The sequence below is a fragment of the Chenopodium album genome, chromosome 11, assembly GCF_948465745.1.
Source record: "Chenopodium album chromosome 11, dcCheAlbu1.1, whole genome shotgun sequence".
NCBI lineage: Eukaryota > Viridiplantae > Streptophyta > Magnoliopsida > Caryophyllales > Amaranthaceae > Chenopodium > Chenopodium album.
In genome coordinates, this window is record NC_137844.1 from 24081643 (window position 1) to 24093784 (window position 12142).

Genomic DNA, 12142 nt, shown 5'->3' on the forward strand with positions numbered 1-12142 from the left:
AGGGTATCAAGACCAGTCTTGGTAAGGAAACACCTATTAAGTGAACATTGAATATTATAATCGAAAATTATCCCTAATCAAGGTCATTTAAACGATGGACGATTAATGACCAATTGAGATTAGTGTGTAGTCTGATTTATAGCACCGTTTCATGTGCTACGAGGACATGATTGTCATAAATCATTTGCACAGGTATTGGTTTAGAACCATACTGGATCGACCTATGAGAATACTTTAAGAAATTAAAAATTTGTCATAAGTATACTTCTCATTATGGCTATCAGAACCTATTTCCTCGACCATGAGTACTGTGAGTTCTCTTGTTTGAGTACTAGTTCGCTTTGATGTTGTCAAACGTCTGCCGTAATAGGGGATTATAACGGCAACACTCGGGCGGCTAGGTCCTATCAGTAAGAGGAGCTACATTACAAGACTGGGAATGTCCCCCTAGTAAAATAGGGAAGATGTCTTTGTTGTATTCAAGGCCTCTCGTAGAGCGAGACTGTAAAATGCATGGTCGTGCTCGGATGGATTTTAGAAATCATCTGTTTATTGACAGTCGGACTCGGAATCGGGAAACACTTATAGTTCATGAAGAGACATTAAGCGACATAGGAAAGGGCTGTACACAAAATGAGCACTTGTCCGGAAGGACAAGTGGGAGATTGAAAGGAATGGTGTCCTTCGAACAAGTGTACTATTCCGTTAGCGGGTTCAGAATTATTAGAAAGCTAATATATTCAGTAAGGTCAAGTGATCGGAATGCCTGGGTGGAGGCCGCTTCCGATCAGTAATATTAATGGATAATTAATGTTACAGCTTAATCTTGACTGAACCCTTCGGGTCACACCCAAGCATTCAACAAACCGAAACGACGAATTAATTCGGAAGGAATTAATGAGTCGACCGAGTAATATTTATTTAGACGTCGGAAATTCGAGCTTAGAGCGTCGAAACCGAGCGTCGGAAGTCGAGTCGAAAAATAGTGAAAGACGAGACGAGAAATAGTAATAAATCAACAAAAGACCGAAATACCCCTAGCATCGGAATGCCCTAGCAAACCGAGTGCTAAGGGCGTATGGCCTAGCATGGTGGCTAGCATGCGCACCAAGCCGAGCCTAGGCTGGCTGGTGCGTGCTAGCGCACTCATGCTAGCATCGCAAGGCTAGGCGCTGCCTAGTGCGTGCTAGCATGCTAGGCGCAGCCTTGTGCGCGCAATGGCTAGCAAGCCATGCCGCAACAAGCTGCTGGAGCTAGCACGCTAGGCGCGCCAGCTCGCAACAGCTAGCAGCAGCATGGCTAGGCCATTGCTTGCTGCCTAGCAGCGCTGGCCAAGGCACAAGGCCAGCAGCAGCAGCCCGCACAAGCATGCTGGGCGTGCTGGCCAGCAGCAGCAGCAGCCCGCATGCAAGTGTTGGGCTTGCTGGGCGTGGCTGCCACGGACAGCAGCACATGGCAGCCCACCTTGGCTGCCTTGGTGCCCAAGGGTGGGTGCCATGTGGCTTGTGGTCCTTGAGTGTGTGGGGAGTGAGGTGGCCGGTTAAGGGAGAGGGAGTGGGGAGCAAGTTTGGTCCCCCCCTTCTCCAAATGGTCCTCACCTAACCACTCACATGAGCTTGCCACTTGTTGATTTATTACTAGCTTGATTATTGATTTTATTTTAGCTTTAAAATAAAATGGAAAAATCATACTATCCCACATTGATGGGAGAGTAAATGATACTCCCATCATTTCCTATAAATACCCAAGTATGGGCATTGGGAAAGATGCTTGAGTAAGAGTTGGAAAAGGCATCACAATTAGTGAAAACCTTTGAACTCAATATTATTACTCGGGTTTTATTGGTCGGGTCTTGCTAACTCCAAGACATTGGACCTAGTCGGTTTTGTTGGTGCGGGTGGACTTCGTTGGAGGTCTCCGTGCGAGTGGGACTAGAAGCTTTCAAGTAAGAGCTCATTTGGAGCGAAGCACGCGTCAAGGGTAATTAGCTTATCTTAATCTTGTGATTAATTTAATTATGTTTATGGTTTTATTTATTGCGAGTGTGGTCTTGGTTTTGGGTTTGTTTCCGCGGTGAGTCGGACTCACCAAACCCCAACAAGTAGAGGCCGCACTAGGGCTAGGATATCAATTCCCCCTTAAAGGGAACATTATCTTGGTACCCTCGCTCCCAAACTCATTTCTGGTACACGTAAACTAATTTAGGCATGGGTAAACTTACGATTTGCGCTAAATATCCCTTGAAATCTATTTGGGAGAAAGGCTTGAACGAAGTTTATAAGTTTTCCTCAAACTCATTGGCGACTCCTTACTTGTTTCTCAAAAAAAAGTGTAATGATAGGCTCAACTCTAATTCAAGGTTCCCCAAACAGTCAGGAATTCAAATCCTAATACACCCTAAAAACTGTAAAGTCCTAGGCTTTTAAAGGGCTATGGGCATATAAGGAGAAGGATCCCCTACGATGGGCATACCCTCCTTACACCGTCCCGAGATAGCTTAATTGATTAGTAGTGATCGCGGTGTTTAGATCCTCCTTGTGGTTTGACCCCTTGCTTGCCTTATATTCGTATTGGGTTTGTTTAGGTTGTGTAAATTTTATTTGATCTAGGAATAGGCATTTGACGACGTGTTTATTCCTTGTCAAGACCTTTTCAGCGATAAAGCTCCATAAATCTTCATCATTCTCATCGGGCTCGACATTAATGATTAGTTTGTTAACCGCTTGGATTCTCATAGGAGAAGCATCGATTGTGACAGGGATTCCTCCAATTATAGCTTGAACTTGTTGATGGAGGGATGAAGGGACAACCTTAAGGGCCTCCAACAGGAAGTTTAATGAAGCCTTAATGTCTATTACTTGAAAATGAGTGGTATACTCAATTACTCATGCGATGACGTTCATGATGATGGTTCCAAGAGCTTGACGACGAGTGTTATCATAAGCTCTTATTCCTTGTGTGGATAGAGAGAAGTCTTCATCCTTTATTCCCAACATCCTTGTAGTTTAAAGTGGATAAACATTAATTGCTGACCCATTGTCTACAAGGGTCATTGGCACATTCATCCTCTTGCAAATCAACGTGAGATTCAAGGGTTTATTGTGTTTGTCACCTTCCGAAGGCAAAACCTTATCAGAGAAGGTGACCAATTAGATGGGACTAGGGTGATCACTCGTGGGAGTAGTCTGAGAATCTATCCCTACTTTAGCTAGAGCATCCATTACTTCGACTCTATGCTCAATGGATAAAGCAAGGAGCTTCCACACATTCATCTCAACTTTAGTGTTTTTAATTTGTTAGACAATATCAATGTCTTCTATAAGGGGTATCTGGAATTTGTTGAGTAGTAGGGATAAGTGCGTTCGTGATTAGGGGTTACAATCTTTCGGATCTTGTGAGGATGTCGATGGGAGAATCTTCCTCATCCCAAATGTCATCGACTGGGTAGATTGTGGTGAGTGGAGGTTCTTCCATATCCTTGAGGTAGACATCCTCGTCATCACTATCCCAAACCCCATTAATGCTTACATCTTTTTCCAAGTAATCTCTCATTGTTGGAATAAGTCTTCCACTATCTATGAATCCTTGGACAAGATCCTTGAATTTGAAGCAATTTTCTATTGTGTTCACCCTAGATTGGTGGCACTTGCAGTAAAATCTATCTATCCATTTAAGTGATTCAAATGGTCTTGGCTTGAGAGGTTTAATTTTCCCCAACTTGAAGAGCATTTCGAATATTCTCTCATAAGTCACGCCAATAAGCTTGTTGACTTTGTCGCTTTTTCTTAGTGGTGTAGCCACATTGAAAATAAATGGCTTCCTTTCAGCGAGTTTTGATGAACAAGAAAACTTTACTTTTTTAAGGGTGCGCTTTTGAGGCGAGGGAAACCTAGGTCACTAGCTTCTAATTATCCCGATCAAAACCAAATTTATAACCAAACCCAACCCTAAATATAGGGTAGGGGTAAGTCCGGGTCGAACCCAAGAGAATGCGGTATAAGCTAAAGTCTCTAGTTAAGCTATTCCGAAATCTTTAATAATAGGGTTGACCTAAGCTAGCAAATCAACTCAATCAAAGCTAAGAAATAGAATTCAATATCAAAGGACTAGGGATTTAGGATCCACATACACTCACGAAAAACTTGCTAATTTGTCGGGAATTTGCTCAATCAAGCAATGCGAAGGAAAACGATATTTGCAATCAAAATCACTTAAAGAGCTATTTCCTAGGGTCAAGCTAGATGTCTCTACAAATGACTTTAAAGGAAAATCGCAAAACAAGTTCAATTGATAATAATTGACACGAGAAAAATGTAGGTCGTCCTCTACCCTTTCCTAGAGTCAAAGAAAATTTATACACTCGACCAACCTAATACGAGTATAGGGTAAGTCAAGGGTCGAACCCAAGGGAATGAATAGGTGTAAGCTATAGCCTAGGTCAAGCTACTTCGAAGTTTGCGGAAGATGCGGATGGTAACTAAGGTATCAAGAAGTCTAGATGAATCGAGGAATTCAATATACTAAACACTAGGGATATGGTTCCACATGCAAGCTCAATGATTATGCTAATTGAAAAATCACTCAATCAATTCAAACATTGCAAAGGACAAGCAATAGTTGCAATCAAAGGAATTCAAGGGTTATCTCCTATAAGCCAAGCTAGGGATCACTATGAATGGCTAGCTAGGAAAGTCACAATCAAATTCAATCAATTAAAGAAATTCTCAAATCAAGGGTTCATGTCATTGAAATTTCCAATGCAATCTAGATTAATCTTATAGGTTGATCACTCCTAGTCCAATCAATCTCATGCACTACTATGTCAACCAATTTAATTGCACCATTCAAATCAATCTAGCCTCATCAACTAGCAAAAATCATCAATCAAGCATGCTTCCCCTTCTCCCTAGCAACTAATCTACTCACTAAACATGGTGGAATTAAGAAACAAAACAAATTCAATCAAATTCATATTCATTTAAAGCTAAATCAAAAGAAAATCAATCAATCAACAATTTCTAAAGCAAGGAATATAATCTCAATCAAAATCCAAGAAACTAGAAGGAATTGCATTAAAAGTAAATCAAGGGAAAGAAATCTTACAAATATCCATTGAATTGAAGAAGGAATTTCAAAATTTAATTGAAATCTAAGATCAAATTCAAGTACTAACAAGTAAATCTTAAGCTTCTCTCTCTACTTTCTCTCTCTACTATTTCTGGAAAAATTCTCTCTCTAGTACAAATTTAAATCATCACCAAAAAGAAAGTCAAAAGCTATAAATAAGAAAAATCGAGCGAAGAAGGCTGCACAAGTCATGCGCACGCACAGCCAAGCCGCGCGCGCGCACAACTGGGTCTGCGCGCACGCACCCCTGTGCGATGCATGGGCTTTGGCTCCTTCGCTTGCTTGATCAAACTCCGCGCTCCCGAGCATCCCCAACATCAGTGCACTCGGGATGATGCCCGCGAACATGGCAGTCCTAAAATGAGCAAATTGACTTGATTTTTCACCTACAAAACACAAATAAAACAAAGAGAGGAAGCGTAGCAAGGTAAAACTAAAACTAAAATTATAAATTATCAAAAAAAAATATGAAAAACTCGTAAAAACCAATCGAGAAATAAAGTGAATTATAAAAAAAATGGAAAATCAAGTAAAACTAAAAGAATTATATGAAAATGATGAAAGAAAATGAAGAAAATGAACCTAAATCTTATTCTTTTGAGCGCCAAAAACAACGCTCATCAATAATAGCTTCCAAATCAATTTTTCGTGTCATTGAAAACTATTATGCAATATAGCTTGTTAAACAAGGTTAGCTACTCCTCATCAAATCAAACACATGCACAAATTCCATCAACCAATTTAATCACATCATCAAATCAATCAAAAACCTCCAAATTAACTATAGCTTATCACTCATACATGCTTCACCACTTCCCTAGCAAAGGAACTACTCACTACACATTGTAAAATTGAGAAGCATAACTAAACTAATCATCAATTTCATCATCAACATTGCAATCAAAATATCAACAATCAAATCAAACAAACAATAGAAATTCAACAATATATCAAGAATCAAACATAAAATTGCATTAAAAAGGAAAGAATTCTTAAAAAATTTTGATCAATATCAAAGTGAATGAAGATCAAAATGTAGCAATCATTAATTACCAAGTTTATCTCTCTAAAATCTAAGAACAAAGTTTCCAAAATCTTGAGCTTCTCTCTCTAAAATTCCAATCAAAAATCTAATTCTCCTTCAATCCTAAGCTAATTCTCTCTCTAAAAATGAAGAAATTATATATATAGTAAAACTAACAAAGGATAAGTTAGTTAGACGTCCAAAAAGAACCACAAAAGGCGCGCTCTCTCCTCTCAATGCGCGGCCGCAAAGAAATGGGTACGGAACAGGGGGAAAGGAGGTGCGTTACCGCACCTCCCACCTGTGCGGCCGCGCACAGGGCTTGCGCGCCCGCGCCATGCTTATGCACGTCCACACCTAGGAGCAGGGGAGAGCTTCCTCGCGCGGTCGTTGATGCTCCCGTGCATTCCACTTGCTACATGTTGGGGGTGGCAGTCTCCAAAGGTCTTCACGGTGGGTTCGACAACGATTTTAATTCAAACAAATAGCTTTTGAAATGTAATTTTACAAATGATCAAATGCAAGGGAATAAACAACTTTCTATACAATAAGGGTATGCACGTTCCAAGATATCCAAGGTTGATTAAAACATAAGACATGCTATAGAGAACTAATGAGACACAATTCACCTTCATCCCAAGCAATCTTACCACGTTCTCCTAACTAGTTTCAAATCCACCTCTAGTGAGCATCTCAATGACTCCTCAAAAGAACCGGAAAAGAAAGATATTTAGGGCTACTCGACATCTTGAGTATGCACACCGCTCCATAGGCTTAACTCACATCTCCCTCCACCGACTAGTGACTCAACCATAAAGATCAAAAGGTCTTGAGAAGAGTTGTAATGTAATGGCGAAAAGGGTGAAGGTAGGCTAGAATTTAAAATTTGGTGGTATACCTAAATTGCGAAGCAAAGGGTGATCAATCCTCAACACAATAATCAAGCAATCACCAAACAAAAACACCAACACCCTTAAGCTTATTCAAAGAAAAAATCACAAACATATATCACAAAAAGCGTAAGAACGCTTCCCCCTAAGCTAAAATGAAGCATTGTCCTTAATGCTTAAAATAGGGAGAAATATACTTAAATCAAAATATTATTGATTTTTTTTTCATTTTTACATTTTTCACTGTTTCCAAAGCATAAGAATTTGCTTTGCTTTTTTTTTTTTTTCATTTTTTCAATTTTTTCACTTTATTGCAATTCCCTCGCCTCTTTTAATTATGGACGGCTTTTTCAACTTGGCAATTGCCATTTTTTTCACAAGATATACACAAAACAAACTTGTGTACAATATAAGAACCAAAATTCAAACTCATCCACCACAATCTGCAACAATAATGATCAATTGCTTCACAAAAACCAAGAATGGAAACAAGAATGAAACAAAAGGCTCAAAATCTGAAGATATGGCTTGAAAGAAGGTTTATGGCTCAAATGGTTAGCAAGTAGGCAAATGAAAACCCAAAATAAAGAAAAGAAAACTATCCTAGAAAAGGAAAAATCACCACCCCGAAGAGATGCCTTTGTCCTTCCTAAATGGCTCGGTCGCGATCTCGGGAGACAGGAGTCAAGTTCTAGATAAAGCACACAATAGTCAAGGATCTATGAGCCGCTCATGAAAAATATGTAGAAGGCTTGAAAAGAATGAAACCTCACATGGTTGTAGCAATAACTCACTATTAGTTTCAAATTCACCAAAGGGAGAAACTCCAACTTTCCACAAACAATTAGAATCCGGCTTCAAGGTCCCAAAAGTTCCAAAGACACTACCTTAGCATACACTATCCTAGAATCAACCAATGATACTCTCAAACCTTGCACACTGATACCACATAGGAAACCATTCATTCAAAAGCAAAAGTTCGGGTGATATTATGTCCAAAACATACGCATAACATGAAAAGAAAAAGAAAAGAAAGCCTTAAAATCATATTTTTGTATTTATGCATTTTTGAAAAGAAAAAGGAAAGTAGAAAAGAGAAGAAAAGGAAAAGAAAGAAAAAGATAAAGAAAAGTGCAAAGATGCATGCATGTCATATAAATCTCATTCGTCATACAATTGGTCATTTGACAATATCGCCAATGACCCAAACACTTATTTGTTACAAAGCAAACATCCTCGAACCATTCAACTCTTCCTAAACTAATCCTATTCTATGCAAACAATGAAAGAAAAGAAAGAAATGAGAGAAATAAGAAAGATCTCACCGAGTTATCCAAGCGAAGCTAAGAAAAGCGGGGTAATAAACCACCTCCATGAAGTCCAATCAAGCACTAGCATGAATCATCAAAACCAAGTGATAATGAAAAAGAGAAAATGGAACTATATACAAAGAAAAAGGTTAGTAACTTCAAAACAAAATAATACGAAAGAAAAATCAAAAATAAAAAGACAAAGTAACAAAACTAATCTAGAAAATCAAAATCAAAACAAACCAATCAAAATATCAAAATCAACTATACACTCAAAATAGCAAAATCAACTATATACTAAAGCTACAATCATTTGGATCAAAGAGTTTTGGATTTAGAGATTTGGATTAATGGAGCAAATTCACATCAACTCATCATCAAAGAGAAATCATCATCAAAATAATTATCAAAAGAATCTCAACAAGAAAAACATGATATAATCATGGAAAACAACAACACTCAACAACATCAATTATAGATAAAGATAATAAATCAGAAATCATCAAGTCATGAAATATCAAGGACATCCAACAATAACAAAATTGGCCCTCGAGACCCTTCCATGAGACTAGTGTTCCCCCAAGCTAAACAAAAATACATCTTAACATCCCATCAATACAAAACAAAAGATCACATAACAAAAGATCACATAATAAAAGGGGGAACTAGTTACCACTAGGCCTGACACCATTATCACTATCCCCCATATCATAGGAGACCCGGATGGGGGACCATAAGGATCCCATCCCCCAGTGTAACCGGGTGACCAACCATAGTGACCCTTAAATTTTTCTTATTTCCAAGGAGCCAAGGGAGTGTATTGCTCGGGCAACTCTAGTTGCAACGGATGGGTGGGATCGACATAGGGGTAGTTAGGATCACCCTTATAGTTGCTCCCAACGGACACACGGTAATCATAGTTACCGTGCTCATCCGAGAAGGTCCTAGTCTCAGTGTTGGACCCTTGAGGTCCTTGCCAATATGGGTAGGTAGCCCTCCCATCATCTCCCCAAGATGGTACAGGACTGAGTTGAGGAGGGAAGTTAACTGCGGGGGTGATCTCCCTATAGTTAACACTCGCATCATAGAGTTGTTGTTGGAGAAACATACCTTGTTGCATTTCGGAAATGCCTCTCATTTGGTTGTATATTGCCTCAAAGTGTTGATCGTACATCCCCTCCATTCCAATTTGCATGCCCTTCATTTGTGCACTCAAAGCCTCCATGTCGGGGTTGGAGAATTGATGTTGTTGATGTTGAGGTTGAGGCTCTTGTTGTTCATGTTGTTGTTATTGTTGCAGTTGTTGTTGTTATTTTTGACATTAACATTGATTTTGTTGAATTTGTTGCTCTTCATTAAGGACATCTTGCATGTCTTCATCCTCACCGGGGATGCGGTTGCTTTGGGGCACAAACCAAACATTTGGGACATGCCGGTGAAGGAGGGAGGTCAAAGAGGGGTTAGGAAGGTAACAATGATGTGCATTCCTCAACAACCAATCAAATACCTCTTCGTCATTGTTCTTTGCTATGAATTGAACTTGCTTAAGCTGAGCAATGTCGAGGTAGAGAGTGTTAGCTTCCCCCGCCGGAGTACAAGAAGGGAGGTATCTAGCAAAACCAATCTTGGTAGCTAATCTAGTCACCATGCTACCATATTGAATGTCCCCCGACTTCTTACCACGCATGACCATGCAATTTTTCAAGAACATATTCCCAAAGTTGACCCTTCCTCGCAACTCCTCTCTAGTTGAAATCCAAAGAACAACCGACTCGGCCCTCGATATCTTTCCCAAGTCTTGCTTTTGGAATACCGAGTAACTGAATAGTCGATGAACCAGTCGAAGGCACGATTGGAAAATGTCACTAGCAAGAGAGTAGCGAGCGGTGAACTCATCCAACCCCGAGATATCATGCCACCATGCATTTTGGGTAAACCCATCAAAATTCTCATGCTCGGGAAAAAGGATATCTGCTCCCGGATTGAAATCAAGGGCCGCATTGAATTCGGCCAAAGACATGGTCCTCACAACATTGAAGAGTTGAAAGGAAATTTGGTAGTCCTTGTCGCCAACTTAAGTGGATGTTAATAAAGCTATGAACTCCCTAGAAGGCACAAGGTAGGTTCAATAGCATATGTTGCCAAAGCTACCTATCCTAAGGTTGTCAAACAAGACCCACAAGTCCTCATCGATCTCCAACTTGATCATACTCTCTTGATGATAGTGCCATGAGGGCTTTATGGTTCCTTTTTTTAAAGTCGGTCCAAAGAGGTTTGTGGCTTGGGTTGGCAAGTCTTGTTTTAGGCAGTGGTAGAGGGTCATCATTTTGTTGTATTTGAGATGAGGGGGAATTTGTTGGTGAAGGTTCTTCAATTGTCACTTGGGTTTTTCTCTTTTTGGAGGTAAGGGCTTTCATGATTTTTTGACATGTTTTCTTCACAAAGTTCACAACAAAAATTCAATAACAACTCCACAATCCACCACAATCACAAATAACCAGAATACTGCCACACCACTTAGTTTAAGCAACGACTACTTCAATCACCAACTTACTACCAAAAATTCCAATTTTCAATCTTCCACAAAGAGCCACCAAATTTCACAATCAAGAAATACATTCAACAGCAACATTACGTAAGGCAATTTCAATAAAAAAACAACACATATAAGCAACCAAATTACTCAAACAATCATCATATTCAACCAAAACAATACTATTACTATTCACAAGTATGCATAATCTAATTCTTGCTACAAATTGATGTAATAATGTAAAATAAAGGTAGAGAACATGATTATACCATACAAGAAGCAAATTTTATCAAGTTTCAAGCTCCAAAATCCACAAAAACAAAAATCCCCAAATTCCTCTTCAATGAAAGAAAGAGAATGAAGAAGGTGAAATGGAGGAAAGTAGTATGAAATTTGGTGAAATTGATGAAAATTGAGTAAGAATTTGGTGTTTTTATGAGTTATTATGAGGATTTGAGTGATGAAAATTGTTGTTTGAGGGTTAGGGTTTCATTGTAGAGAGAAGGAGGGTGCGAACGAGGGTGAGGGTAAGAAGGAAATGAGGGAAAGAAAAGAGAAAGAAGAAGAAATAGCCCGCGGCAGGGCACCTGCGTGGCTACGCAGTAGGGGTGCGCGCTCGAGCCGCATGGCCGCGCGACCATGCCCCTACTGTTCTTCTTCTTTGCTTGTTTCTTCTTTTCGTGCATTCAACTATGGGATCTATGCAACTTTATCATGTCGGGATTATTTAACCTACTAAACACATCAGTTTCTAAATGCCTTGGAAGTGGGTTCAACATCCCAAATTAATGAGAGCACCATAATGAACCCACCAAGCGCAAATTTACTTCTTATTTAAGCACAACTTTTCTAATCTTACCTCCTTGATTACCTTACCATTTTAACTTGAAATTCAATAATATTGAGCATACTCTCACCATTTATCACGAAACATCCTTCCTATTGTGCTCATGCTTGTTTGAGGGGTTCGATTCCCATGAAAGAAAGAAAAAAAATTTAAAGAAAACTAAGAACGATATAATCGAAAGAAATAGTTAGAAAATCGGGTTGCCTCCTGGGAAGCACTTGCTTAAGGTCATAAGCTCGACCCTTCCTCCAAATCACGGAGGGTCAAAGAACACCACCTTCTCCAAAGTGGTAGAGGAAACAAACTTCTTGTCATTCCTTGGCAACTTCACATCATTATTGTTGGATGTATTCTCTTTTGTTGAAAATTCCGAATCAAGTTTACTTTGCTTTAACTTCATTTTCTTCTTCA